Source organism: Rattus norvegicus, chromosome 14 (assembly GCF_036323735.1).
Source record: "Rattus norvegicus strain BN/NHsdMcwi chromosome 14, GRCr8, whole genome shotgun sequence".
In the NCBI taxonomy this organism is placed as follows: Eukaryota; Metazoa; Chordata; class Mammalia; order Rodentia; family Muridae; genus Rattus; species Rattus norvegicus.
This window is the reverse complement of record NC_086032.1, coordinates 37691760-37707712: the sequence shown is the minus strand read 5'-3', so window position 1 is coordinate 37707712 and position 15953 is coordinate 37691760.

Below are 15953 nucleotides of genomic sequence, written 5' to 3'. Positions count from 1 at the left end.
AAAAAAGAAAAAAAAGAATTAAGAAGTCATCTATTTATCCATAGAGCATCACTACAAAAGAGTACATCTTCATAGATCTGCAGAGATCTGCTCAAAAGTAGTGGGCTAATTCCTAGTGATTGTTATATATGTTTAATAATAACAGGAAAACATATTAATAGCAGGAAGTTTTCCTAAAATGAACACCCTTGTGCCTTGTCTATGAGAACAAATCTTTTGAGACTTACAATCCAAAGCTGACCATCTCAGAAAGATCACTTGGTAGTTATTAGCTTGGCCTATGATGGCTCCTGACAGAAACAGAACAACTCTCTACTCAATGACCACTGGGTCAAGGAAGAAATAAAGAGAAAATTAAAGATTTCCAAGATTTCAATAAAAATGATTGAATAGCATACCCAAATTTATGGAACACAATGAAAACAGTTCTCAAAGAAAATTTTATAGCACTCAGAACCTGACAGGAGCCTGAAATAGCTGTCTCCTGAGAGGCTTTGCTGGAGTCTGACAAATACTGAGGCAGATGCTCGCAGCCAACCATTGAACTGAGAACAAGGTCCCCAATGAAGGATTTAAGGAATGAAGAAGCTGAAGGAGTTTTCAACCCATAGGAAGAACAACAATATCAACCAACCAGAAAACCCAGAGATCCTAGGAACTAAACCACCAACCAAAGAGTTTGAATGGAGGGACCTATGGTTCCAACCGCATATGTAGCAGAGGGTGGGCTTGTCAGACATCATTGAGAGGAAAGTCCCTTGGTCCTGGGAAGTCTCAATGCCCCAGTGTAGGGAAATGTCAGGGTGGGGAGGCAGGAGTGGGTGGAGGAGCATCCCCCATTGAATCAGAGGGAGTGAGGATGGGATAGGGGGTTTCCAGAGGGGAAACTGGGGGAAGGGGATAACACTTGAAATGTAAATAAATAAAAAATCCAATAAGAAAAGGATGAAAAGAAATTAGTGAGATCTCATACTATCAACTTAACAGCATACATGAAAGCTCTAGAATAAAAAGAAGGAAACAAACCCAAGCAGAGTAGAAGGCAGGAAACACTCAAATCAAGACTGAAGCCAATAGAATAGGAACAAAAAGAACAAGACAAATGACCAATGAAGCAAAGATTTGGTTAAGAAAATCAAGAAGAGATATAAATCTGTAGCCAAACTAACTAAAAGGCTGAGAAAGAATATCCAAATTTATAAAATCAGAAATTAAAAAGGGGATATGACAACAGATACAAAGGAAATCAAATGAATCATTGACTCTCATTTCAAAAACCTGTACTCCTCAATATTAGGAATATCTAAATGAAATGTATGATTTTCTTGATGGATAGCACTTGCAAAAATTAAATCAAGATTATATAAACACTCTAAATAGAACTATAACCCCTAAAGAAATAGAAACAGCCATAAAAATTCTCTCAAACCTCCCTGCCCCCTAAAAATTCCCAAGGCTAGGTGGTCTTGGTTCTGATTTCTACCAAACCTTCAAATAAGAGGTACTAATAATACTCCACAAATTGGGAAGGGGAGGTCTTGTGGGGTAGTAGAAGCATCCTTTTGGAGACAAGGGTGGAGGTATGGGAAGAGGAACAAACAGAGGGTGGACTGGGAGCACTGGGAGCAGATAATGACTGGACTATAAAGAAAATATTAAAGAACAATTATTTGAAAAATAAAATGAGTAAAAATGAAAGACTTCCACATTTTTAGCCACAATCACCCTGATACCTAAATCATATGAAGACACTACCAAGAAAGAGAAATTCATACCAATTTTTCTCCTGATCAATGATAAAAATATTCAATAAAATACTTGCAAACTGAATCCAAGAACACATCAAAATGATCACCCACCATGATCAAGTTGGCTTTATTCCAAACATGCAGGGATAGTTCAACATTCAGAAATCCATCAATGTATTCTACCATATAAACAAACTGAGAGAAAAACATGATCATTTCATTTGATATTCAAAAAGCCTTTGACAAAAATCTGGTGCTTCCTTATGTTAAAAGTTTTAGAGAGATTACAGATACACGTCCCATACCTAAACACCATAAAGGCACTATACAACAAGCCAAAAGCCAATATATATTAAATGGAGAGGAACATAAAGCAATTCCACTCAAATCAGGGATAAGACAAGGCTGTCCACCCTATACTATCTACACAATATTGTATTTGACATTTTAGCTAGAACACTAAGACACTTAAAGAATATCAAAGTGATACATTTTTTAAATCAAAAGGTCACTACTCACAGATAATATGATAGTATAAAGAAGTATCCTCAAAATTCTACCAGAGAACTCCTACAACTAAGAAACACCTACAGCAAAGTGGCTGGATACAAAATTAACTCAATAAAGCAGTAACTCTCCCATATACAAAGGATAAATGGACTTAGAAATAAACTAAAGAAATAACACCCTTTACCATAGCCACAAGTAACAAAATATCTTGTTGTAATTCTAACCACTAAAGGAAAAAACCTGTATGCCAAGAACTTTAAATATCTGAAGAAAGAAATTAAAATAGACATGAGAAGATGCAAAGATCTTTCATGCTCATGCATCAGTAGGATTAACATAGAAAAATATGGCCATTCTACCAAATGCAATCTATAGATTCAACACAATTCCCTCCAAACCTTAACATAGTTGAAAGAATAAAACTCAACTTCATATAGACAAACAAAACAACAATGACAACAGCACTAACAAACAGGATAACTGAAAATACCCTGTACCATAAAGGAACTTCTGTAAGTATAACCAGCTCTGATTTCAAGATGTACTACAAAGCAACAGTAATGAACACTGTATAATATTGGTAGAAAATGTAAAGATTGATCAATGAAATCAAATCATGGAAGCAGAAGGAAATCCACACAATTCTAGAAACTTAATTTTTGACAAAGAAGCAAGAATTATATAATTAAAAATGAAAGTATCTTTACAAATGGTGCTTTATTACTAGATATCTGCATGTAAAAGAATGCAAATAGATCTATATTTATCACCCTTCACAAAATTTATGTTCAATTGGACCAAAGACCGCAACAAAATCAGGATATACTAAATCTGAAAAAAGAGAAAAATGAAGAATACCTTTGAATACTTTTATAGAGGAAACAATTTCCTGAACAAAATACTAACAGCTCAGACACTATAAAACTGAAAAACTTCTGCATAGCCAAGTATACCATCAGTAGAACAAAACAGATGCCTACAAAATGGGAAAAGATCCTCTCCATCCCTACATACAACAGAGAAGTAATATCTAAAATATGTAAAGAACACATTAAACTGTACATAAATAAACTAAAATAACACAATTAAATGTTTGGGAACAAATTAAACAAAGAATTCTTAACAGAGGAATCTGTAATGGACCTAAAGTAATGTTCCACATCCTTTGTAATCATGGAAATGCAAATCAAAATAACTCCTCTGAGATTTCATTTTATAAATCATAACGGCTAAGACCCAAAACAGAAGTGACAGCTTATGTTAGTGAGGAGCATACTCCTCCATTGAGGGTCGCAGTGACAACTTGTCCAACTACTCAGGAAATGAATTTGGTCATTTCTCAGCAAAATGTTAATAGGACAATCTCAAGATCGAACTTTAACACTCCTGGACATATACCCAAAAGGAGGGTAGCATCCCACAAAGACACCTGCTCAGCTATGTTTATTGAAGCTTTATTCATAATAGTCAGAAACTAGAAACAGCTTAAATGTCCCTCAATTAAAGAATGTATAAAGATAATGTGCTGTCTCTGACTACAATGTCTGCCTTTGGGTCCTCTTCCCCTGACTGGGATGCTTTGTCTATCCTCAATAGACATTCCTAATCATACTGCAACTTGATATGACAAAAATGGTTGATATCCATTGGTGACCTCTTCCAATGAATAATAAATTAATAACAAATTGAATAATAAATTAAAAATACTGTACTAGTGAGCTAAGAAGATGACTCATTAAAAACAGCTCTTGTCTTACAATATGATGACCTCAGTTCTGATACCCATGACTCAGGTAGAGCAAGTTATACAAAGACAAAGACAAGCAGACAATTAGTTTAAAAAGTATCTCTGTGTATTAACAATTATACTATCTACTTTTAAAATTTTTGAACATTTCCTTCTACTCAAATTCAAAAACCCATATCTTTTCTGACTAAACTGTGTTATTGCTACAAACAAAATCCTAGTGATTAAATCTTGGATTAGAGTATGTTTTTTCAGCTAGTCCCTTTCATTTAGTTGAATGATTAACATTTCTTCTTGCCACTAATACCTCAAAGTTAAACTGCAATTAGAAAGGACTCTGAATAATCAAGGTCATAGAAAATGGATATATAGAGTGATGATGATATGAGAAAATGTAGTCCAACATTGATCATTAAACATCTAAGCAGTCTCATCTACACAAATATCTAGTGTCAAAGACTATTTTTTCCAAAGTTATTTTCCAAAGAGTTAAAAGAAAGTCCCTAAAAATCTCCTGGCTTTTCAAATTTATACCAACAGATTACTCCCCAAGAAAGTACTTAATTTAAAAACATGTGGAGGATCCAGGGACACTGGAAGCCCCACCCAGCCAATGGCACAGCTTCCTCTTTGTCTGAACCAGTACCCAGAGCAGACCTTGGGCTCTGGCTCCACACTCAGTCCCACAACACCCAGAGGAAGCTAGAATCCCAGGTTTTCTAACACTCCCAGAATCACTAGTTAGGTGGTCACATCTGCCCCGAAACCCAGAGTAACTGGGTCCTCCATTACCCAGGGACACAGGAATCCCTGCACAGCCAGGGGCACAGTTCCCTTCAAATCTACACCAGTGCCCTGAGTAGACCTTGGGCACTGGCTATGCACTCATTCCCCCAACACCCAGAGAACACCCAAATCCCAGGTGCTCTAACATCACAGTGGTATGGGTTCCTTCCAGTTTGAACCTGCACCTGAAGCAGAATTGGGGCACTGGCTCTACACCTAAACCACTTACAACAGACAGAGGGAACCTTACTCCCAGGTGCTCTGAAATGCCCAGGATCACAAAATCACAGGATCACAGAGGAAGCTCAACTCCCAGGTGGTCAGACACAACCAGGAGCACTGGAGCTCTGACACACTGAAGATCATATTTGAGGCCACAACATCTTTCCCAGAACCCAGTGAAACTGGGACCTCCACAGAAACCAGAGAAACCTAAACACCCACAGCCAGACTCACAGTTCCTTCCAACTTGCACCTGTGCCCTGAGCAAACCCAGGGCTTTGACTCCCCACTTACTGCTGCAAAACCCCAAGAAAGCTTGATTCCCAGGAGCTCTGACACAACAGGATCTCAGGATCACAAGATCCTAGAATTACATCAACACAGAGACAGCTGGACTCTGAAGAGTTCTGACAAAACCAGGATCACAGGAGGATCAGGCTCCAGTCAGATCCAGCAAAGGCAGGTAGCAATAGAGATAACCAGATGGCTAGAGGCAAGGACAAGAACATAAGAAACAGAAACCAAGGCTACTTGTCATCATCAGAAACAAGTTCTGCCACTAGAGCATGTCCTGAATACCTTCTCACACCAGAAGCAAGATTCAGATTTCAAGTGACATATAATGATGATGACGATGATGATGATAGAAAACATTAGGAAATACATGAATAACTCCTTAAAGAAATACAGAATAAAACAAGTAAATAGGTAGATGTCCATAAAAATGAAACACAAAAAAATCCCTTAAAGAATTACAGGAAAACACAACCAAACAGGTAAAGGAATTGAACAAAACCATCCAGAATCTAAAAATGTAAACAGAAACAATAAAGAAATCACAAACAAAGACAACCCTGGAGATAGATAACCTAAGAAAGAGATCAGAAGTAGATGCAAGCATCACCAAGAGAAGAGATAGAAGAAATAATCTCAGGGGCAGAAGATACCATAGAAAACATTGACACAAGGGTCAAAGAAAAGCAAAATTCAAAAAGCACCTAACCCAAAATATCCAGGTACTCTAGGGCACAACAAAAAGACCAAAACGAAGGATAATAAGGATAATATGTATAGAAGAGAGGGAAGATTCCCAAATTAAAGGAACAGTAAAGGCCTTTGACAAAATTTTATATATATATATATATATATAGCCTTCCCTAATGTAAAAAAAAAGAGATGCCTAGACTGGAATGAAAAAGAAACGTCTTCCATCACATAATAAACAAAACACCAAATGCACAAAACAAAGAACATTTTAAAAAGTAAATGAAAAAAGTCAATTAACATATAAATGCAGACCTATCAAAATTACAGAAGACTTCTCACTAGAGACTATAAAAGCAATTATATCCTGGGCATACAGATGTCATATAGACCCTAATGGAATAAAAATGCCAGCCCAGGCTAGTATATCCATCAAAACTCTCAATTAAAAGACATGGAGAAACCAAGATATTCCATGAAGAAAATCAAAATTACACAAAAATCTTCCCACAAATCCAAGCCTAGAAAGGATAATAGATGGAAAACTCCAATGAAAAGAGGGAAACTACAACCATGAAAAAGAAAGAAACTTATTTAATTTTAACTAACCCAAAAGAAAATAGCCACACAAATATAATTCTATCTCTAACAACAAAAATAACAGGAAAGAAAAAGCACTATTCCTTATTATCTTTTAATATCAATGGACTCAATTCCCTGATAAAAGGACACAGACTAAGAGACTGGATGTGTAAACAGGACTTAGCATTTTGCAGTATGCAGGAAACACACCTCAGTTACAAAGACAGATACTACCTCACAGTAGGAGGCTGGAAAAAATATTTGCCAAGCAAATGATACCAGAAAACAAGCTGGAGTAGCCATTCTAATATTGAATAAAAGTGACTTTCAAACAAAATTATCAAAAAGTGAAGGTAGAACACTTAATACTCATCAAAGGAAATACCTACCAAGATGAACTGTCATTTCTGAACATCTATACTCCAAATGCAAGGGCACCCACATTCATAAAGAAATTTAACTAAACCTCAAAGCATACATTCCACCACAAACAAAAATAGTGAGACACTTCAACACCCTATTCTCATCAATGGATAGATCATAAAAACAGACACTAAGCAAAGAAACAGTGAAACTAACAGAAATTATAAACCAAATGGATTTAATAGATATCTATAGAATATTTCATCCTAAAAAAAAAGAATATACCTTACTCTCAGCACCTCATGGTCCCTTCTTCAAAATTGACTACATAATCAGCCACAAAAGAGGCCTCAACATATAAAAGAAGATTTAAATAATCCCATGCACCCTATCAGATCACCATGGACTAATGCTGGTTTTCAAAAACAAAAGAAAGCCCACAAACACACAGAAGCTAAACAATGCTCAACTCAATGACAACTTGGTCAAGGAAGAAATACAGAAGGAAATTAAAGATTATTTAGAATTTAATGAAAATGAAGGCACAACATATACAAACATATGGGATACAAGTAAAACAGTGCTAAGGGGAAAACTCAAGGCTCTGAATGCCTCAAAAATGAAACTGGAGAAAGCATGCACTAACATCTTGACAGCACACCTAAAAGCTCTAGAACAAAAAGAAGCAAATATACTGAAGTAGAGTAAATGGCAAGAAATAACCAAACTAAGAGCTGAAATCAACCAAGTAGAAACGAAAAGAACTATACAAAAAAAAAAAGAAAAAAGAAAAAGAAAACAAAAAAATCAACAAAACCAGAATTTGATTTCTTGAGAAAATCAAGAAGATAGATAAACCCGTAGTGAGACTAACCTGAGAGCACCAGGACAGTATCCAAATCAACAAAATCAAAAATGAAAAGGGAGACATAACAAGAGAAACTGAGGAATTCAAAAAATCATCAGACCCTACTATAAAAGCCTATGCCTAACATGTGGCCCATATATATAAGGCTACCAAAACTAGATAAGATTGAAGAAGCTAAGAAGTGCATGCTGACAGGAACCAGATATAGATCTCTCCTGAGAGACAAAGCCAGAATGTGTCAAATACAGAGGCAAAGGCTAGCAGCAAAGGACTGAACTAAGAACGGGACCTCCGTTGGAGGAATTAGAGAAAGGATTGAAAGAGCTGAATGGCCTTGCAACCTCATAAGAACAACAATGACAACCAACCAGAGCTTCAGGGACTAAACCACTATCCAAAGATTATGGACTGATCTATGGTTCCAACTGCATATGTAGCAGAGGATGGCTTTTCTGGGCAACAATGGAAAGAGCAATCCTTCGTCCTGCCAAGGTTGAACCCCCAGTGTAGGGGATTGTTGGGGGGAATGGTAAGGAGTGGGTGGATGGGGAGGTAAAGACCCTTATAGAAGAAGGGTAAGGGAGGGGATGGGGACTTATGGACAGGAAACTGGGAAAGTGATTAACATTTGAAATGCAAATAAAGAAATAGCTAGTAAAAAATATCATCATATCCTACTACAAAAGCCTATACTCAACAAACATGGAAAATATGGATGAAATGGACAATTTTCTAGACATATACCAGGTACCAAAGTTAAATCAGGATCAGATAAACCATTTAAACATCCTATAATCCATAAAGAAATAGAAATAGTCATTAAAATTCTTCCAATGTGGGAAAAAAACCAGGATCAGATGGGTTCACTGCAGAATTCTATCAGACCTTCAAAGAAGACCTAATACTAACAATAGTCTTCAAACTATTCAAAAAAAAAATGGAGATGGAAGGAACACTACCCAATTGATTCTTTGAAATCCCAATTAAGCTTATACCTAATCCACACAAAGACCCTACAAAGAAAGAGAATTTATCTCATGAACAATGATGACAAAATACTCAATAAGGTTCTCTCAAAATGATACCAAGTAAAACATAAAATGATCAATCACCATAATCAAGTAAGCTTTATTTCAGTATGCAGGAATGGTTCAATATAGAAAAATCAATCAACATAATCAACAATGTAAACAAACACAGAGGAAAAAATCACATGATCATCACATTGGATTCTGAGAAATTACTTGACAAAATTCAACAACCCTTCATGATAAAAGTCTTGGAAAGATCAGGAATTCAAGGCATATAATATATATTAAAAGCAATATAAGCCAAACAAGTAGCCAGCATCAAACTAAATGGAAAGAAATTTGAAGCAATGGCACTAAAATCAGGGACTAGACAAGGTTGCCCACTTTTTCCCACCCATTGAATATAGTACTTGAAGTCATAATCAGAACAGACAACACAAAGAGGTCAAAGGGATAAAAATTGGAAAGAAAGGAGGCAAAATATCACTATTTGCAGATGATATGATACTATACTTCAGTGACCCCACAATTCCAACAAAGAACAGCCTAAATCTGATAAACAACTTCAGCAAGTGACTGGATATAAAGTCAACTCAATCAAATCAATAGCCTTCTGCTACTCAAAGAATAAACAGGCTTAGAAAGAAATCAGGAAACAATACCCTTAACAATAAAGACAAATAATATTAAATACCTTGGTGTGACTCTAACTAAGCAAGTGAAAGATCTGTATAACAAGAACTTTGAGTCTCTGAAATAAGAAAGCAAAGATCTCAGAAGATGGAAAAATTTCCCTTGCTCATGAATTGGCATGATCACTAGAGTAAAAATGCCCATCTTGTTGAAAGCAATCTACAGTTTCAGTGCAGTCCCCATCAAACGTCCAACTCAAAATATTCATAGAATTAGAAGGAGCAATTTGCAAATTCATTTGGATCAACACAAAACTCAGGATACTGAAATCTATTCTCAACCACAAAAGAAGTTCCGGGGGAATCATCATCCCTGACCTCAAGCTGAATTACAGAGGAATAGTGATAAAAACAATATGGTATTGGTATAGAGACAGACCAGTAGATCAACAGAATATAATTGAAGACACAGAAATGAACCCACACACCAATGGCCACTTGATCTTTGACAAAGGAGCTAAAACCATCCACCATCCAATGGAAAAAGCACAGCATTTTCAACAAATGGTTTTGGTTCAACTGGAGGTCAGCATGTAGAAGAATGAAAATTGTTCAGTTCTTATCTCCTCATACAAAACTTAAGTCGAAAGAACTCCCCATTAAATCCAGATACATTGAAACTAATAGAGGAGAAAGTGGGAAAGAACCTTCAACACATAGAGACAGAGGAAATTTTTCTGAACAGAATGCTAATACCTTATCCTCTAACATCAACAATAGACAAATGGGACCTCTTAAATACAAAGATTCTGTAAGGCAAAGAGCAATGTCAATAGGACAAAACAGCAAAAAACAGATTAGGAAAAGATCTTTACCAATCCTACATCTGATAGAAGGCTAATATCCACTATACATAAAAGAAGTCAAGAAGTTAGACTCCAGAGGATCAAATAATCCTATTAAAAATGGGGTACAGAGCTAAAAAAATAATTCTCAGCTGAGTAATATTGATTAGTCATTAGAAATGTTCAATATCCTTAATCATCATGAAAATACAACTCAAAACAACCCAGAGACTCCACCTCACACCAGTCAGAATGGCTAAGATCAAAAACTCAGGTGACAGCAGATGATGGCAAGGATGTGAAGAAAGAACACTCTTCCATTGTTGGTGGGATTGCAGGCTGGTTCAACCACTCTAGAAATCAGTCTGGCAGATCCTCAGAAAACTGGACATAGTAGTGCCTGAGGAGTCAGCTATAACAGGCCTAGGCTTATACCCAAATGATGCTCCAACTTATAACAGGGACACATGCTCCACTATGTTCATAGCAGTTGTATTTGAAAGAATTCAGATGTTCTTTCACTGAGAACTGAATACAGAAAATATGGTACACTTACACAATGGAATATTACTCAGCTTTTATAACAATGACTTTATGAAATTCTTAGGCAATTCGATGGAACTAGAAAATATCATCCTGAGTGAGGTAACTCAATCACCAAAGAACACACATGGGATGCACTCATTGATAAGGGGACATTACTCAAAAGCTCAGAGTATCCATAATACAATTTAAAGACCTCATGAAGCTCAAGAAGAAGGAAGACCAAAGTGTGGATGCTTGAGTCTTTCTTAGAAGGGGAAACAAAATACTAAGAGTGGGAAATATGGAAACAAAATGGGGAGCAGATACTGAAGTAAAGTTCATCCAGAGACTGCACCACCTGGGGATCCATCTCATATACAGTCACCAAACCCAAAAACTATTGAGGATGCCAAGACATACATGCTGACAGGAATCTGATATAGCTGTCTCCTGAGAGACTTTGCCAGAGCATGACAAATACATAGATGGATACTCACAGCCAACCTTTGGACTGAGATGGGATCCCCAGTGGAGGAGTTAGAGAAAGGAGCTGAAGGGATTTGCAACCCCATAAGAAGAACATTAATATCAACCAATCAGACCACCCAGAGCTCTCAGGGACTAAACCACCAAACAAAGAATATGCCTGGAGGGATCAATGGCTCAAACTGCATATGTAGCAGAGGGAGGCCTCATTGGGCATCAACAGGAGAAAAGGCCCTTGGTCCTGTGAAGGTTTGATGCCCCACTTTAGGGGAACACCAGGGTAGGGAGACAGGCATGTATGTAGGGGAGCACCCTCATAGAAGCAGGGGGAGTGAGGATATGGGGTTTCCAGAGGGGAAACCAGGAAAGGGAATAACATTTGAAATTTAAAATATAAAAGTATCCAATAAAAGAAAAGAAAAAGGAAAATAAATAAATAAATGTAAGGAACAATGCTGGACAAAGAAGGCTTGGATATTTCTTCCTATAGAAATAATCAATGTTACCTGTGAAATATGAATATCTCAGGTTTATAGTTAATATTTGGTATAATAATATAATATGATTTCCAATTTGAAGCTTAATTTTTTCATTTTTCCTTCTCATATTATCTCACCATATTTAAAGTTTTTCCTCAAGCTATTTATCACATGTGTAAAGGAGGGCTACCGATTTTTTGTGTTAATTTCATATCCAATCTCTTTGCTGAAGTTGTTTATCAGCGGTGGGAATTCTCTGGTAGAATTTTGGGCATTGCTTATATATATCTTATGTCTTCTTTGTATAGTGATACCCCGAATATTTCCTTTCTTATTAGTAGCCCCTTTTATTCCTTTTGTTGTCTAATGGCTCTAGCTAGAGTTCTGAGTACTATATTAAAAATAGAGAGAGTGTCTTGTCTTTGATTTTAGTGGGATTGCTTCAAGTCTTCCTCCATTTAATTTGATGTTGGCTTTTGGTTTGCTGTACTTTTACTATGTTTGTATATGTGCCATCAATTGCTGGTCTCTCCAAGACTTTTAACATGAAATAGTTTATTTTCTCAAAGGTTTTTCTCAGCATCTAATGAGATGGCAAATTGTTTTTTTTTCTTTCAGTTTGTTTATATAGTGGATTATGTTGATGGATTTTCATATTTTGAAAGATCCATGCATCTCTGTGATGAAGCATATTTAATCATAGTGAATGATGGTTTTGATGTGTTCTTGGATACAGTTTGCAAGATTTATATTGAGTATTTTATTTTTTGCATTGTATTTTTAATTTTTTATTTTTGTTGGATATTTTCTTTATTTACATTTCAAATATTATCCCCTTTCCCAGTTTCCCCTCCAGAAACCCCCTATACCATCACCCCTCCCCCAGATTCTATGAAGGTGCTCCCCTACCCATCTATCTCCTACCCCCTGCTTCCCCTCTCTGACATTCCTCTACATTGGGGCATCGAGCCTTCACAGGACCAAGGGCTTCTCCTCCCATTGATGCCCCACAAAGTCATCCTTTGCTACATATGTGGCTAGAGCCATGGGTCCCTTCATGTGTACTCTTTGGTTGGTGGTTTAGTCCCTGGGAGCCCTGGAAGGGGGTCTGCTTGGTTGATGGTGTTGTTCTTCCTATGGGGTTGCAAACCGCTTTAGCTCCTTTTTATTTTCTTTTCTCTAATTCCTTCATTGAGAACCCTTTTCTCAGTTCAATTATTGGCTGCAAGCATCTGCCTCTGTATTTGTCATGCTCTGGCAGAGTCTCTTAGAGACAGCTATATCAGGCTCCTGTGAGCATGCACTTCTTGGGATCTGCAATAGTGTCTGGGTTTGGTGACTGTAGGTGGAATGTATTCCCCAGTGTAGTAGTCTCCGTATGGCCTTTCCTTCAATCTCTCTGCTCCACACTTTATCTCCATATTTTCTCCTGTGAGTATTTTGTTCCTCCTCCTAAGAAGGATTGAAGCATCCACATTTTGACTTCCTGCCTGACCTTCATGTAGTCTGTAAATTGTATTTTGGGTATTCCAAGCTTTTTGCATCAATATTCCGTAGTAAACATGGTCTGAAGTTCTTTTTCTTTGTTGTGTCTTTGGGTGTTTTAGGTATCAGGATAACTGTGGTTTCATAGAATGTGTTCAGCAGTGCTCCTTCTATTTATATTTTGTGGAATAGTTTGAGGCGTATTGGTAATAGCTCTTTGATGGAAATTTCACATTTAAACTAGGGCTTGGGGAGTGTTTTTAATTACTGCTTGTATTGTTTCATGTTTTATAGGACTGTTCAGATAGTTTATCTGATCTTGAATTAATTTTGGTATGTGGTATCTGTCTAGAAAATCATCCATTTTATCTAGATTTTCCAGTTTTGTCAAATATAGAAATTATAGAAATAACACTCTTCAAAATAGCCACAAATAATACAAAATGTCTTATTATAACTCTGACTAACCAAGTAAAAGATCTTTATGACAAGAAGCTCTCAAGTCCCTGAAGTTAGAAATCAAAGAAGACCTCAGAAGGTGGAAAGATCTCCCATCCTCATTGATCAGTAGGATTAACAAAGTAAAAATGTCTACCTTAATAAAAGCAATCTACTAATTCAATGCAATCCCTATCAAAATTCCGACACAATTCTTCATAGATATGAAAAAAGCAATTCTCAACTTTGTATGGTATTCAAAACAAAAACCAAAATAAAACAAAACAAAAACAAACACAAACACAACATAACACAACACCAAAAACAACACAGAACAAAAAAACAGGATAGCCAAAACAATTCTCAACAATAAAACAACCTCTTTGGGAATCACCATCTCTGACCTCAAACTGTAGTGCAGAACAATACTGATAAAAAAAATCATCATTTTTTTTTCATTTTAAATCATCATGTAAGTAAGACAAAATGACACCCTACACATTGGGAAAAGATCATCACTAACCCTACACCCAATAGAGGGCTAATATTCATAACATACACATACAAAGAACTCAGAAAGTTAGACTCAAAAAAAAAAAAAAACAAGTAACCAAATATAAAAATGGGATACAGACCTAAATAGAGAACTTTCAACTCTCAACAAAGGAATCTCAAACGGCCAAGAAGCACGTAAACACACACACACACACACACACACACACACACACACACACACACACACGGTATGCACTCATTGATAAGTGGATATTAGCCCAAATGATCAAACTACCCTAGATGTACAGAACACATGAAATTCAAGAAGGATGACCAAAATGCGAATGCTTCACTCCTTCTTTAAAAGGAATTGGGAGGGAATAGGGAGGCAAAGTATAGAACAGAGGCAGAAGGAATACCCATTCAGAGCCTGCCCCACATGTGTCCCATACATATACAGCCACCAAATAGATAAGATGGATGAAGCAAAGAAGTGCGTGCCGACAGGAACTGGATGTAGATCTCTCCTGAGAGACACAGCCAGAATAGAGCAAATACCTAGGCGAATGCCAGCAGCAAACCACTGAACTGAGAATGGGACCCCCGTTAAAGGAATCAGAGAAAGGACTGAAAGAGCTTGAAGGTGCTCGAGTCCCCATATGAACAATAATGCCAACCAACCAGAGCTTCCAGGGACTAAGCCACTACCCAAAGACTATACGTGGACTGACCCTGGGCTCCAACCGCATAGGTAGCAATGAATAGCCTAGTAAGAGCACCAGTGGAAGGGGAAGCCCTTGGTCCTGTCAAGAATGAACCCCCAGTGAACGTGATTGTTGGGGGAGGGTGGTAATGGCGGGAGGATGGGGAGGGGAACACCCATACAGAAGGGGAGGGGGAGGGGTTAGGGGGATGTTGGCCTGGAAACCGGGAAGGGAATAAAAATCAAAATGTAAATAAGAAATACCCAAGTTAATAAAGATGGAAAAAAATTAACATCTTTAATCATCAAGGAAATGCAAATCAAAACAACCCTGACATTCTACCTTACACAATCAGAATGGCTAAGATCAAAAGCTCAAGTGACAGCACATGTTGGTGAGATTGTGGAGATAAAAGAATATTTGTCCATTGCTGGTGGAATTGCAAACAGGTACAACCACTCTGAAAATCATACTGGTGGTTCCTCAGATAATTGGAAATAGTTCTACCTGAAGACCCAGCTATACCACTCCTGGGCATATACCCAAAAGATTCTCTACCATACCAAAAGGGCAGGTGCTTCACTATATTTATATTATGAATAATCACAACACCTAGACAAGGGAAACAACTCAGATGTCCCTCAACCAAAGAACGGATACAGAATATGTGGCTCATTTACACAATGGAATACTATTCAGTTATATAAAATGAGGACATCATGAATTTGAAAGCAAATGGGTGGAACTGGAAAATATCATCCTGAGTGAGGTAACAGACACAAGAAGACATGCAGGTATATACTCACTGATAAATGAATATTAGCCAAAAGTACAGAATATCCATTATAAAACCTACAGACCATAAGGATTTTAACAAGAAGGATGACAAAGTGAGGCTGCTTCAATCCTGCTTAGAAGGTCAAACAAAATTATCACTGAAGGCAGAGGGAGGGACCTGTGTGGGAGAGGGAAAGGGAAGGTGAAAGGGGGTTGGGGGCAGACAGTAGAAAATCTCAAAAGGCC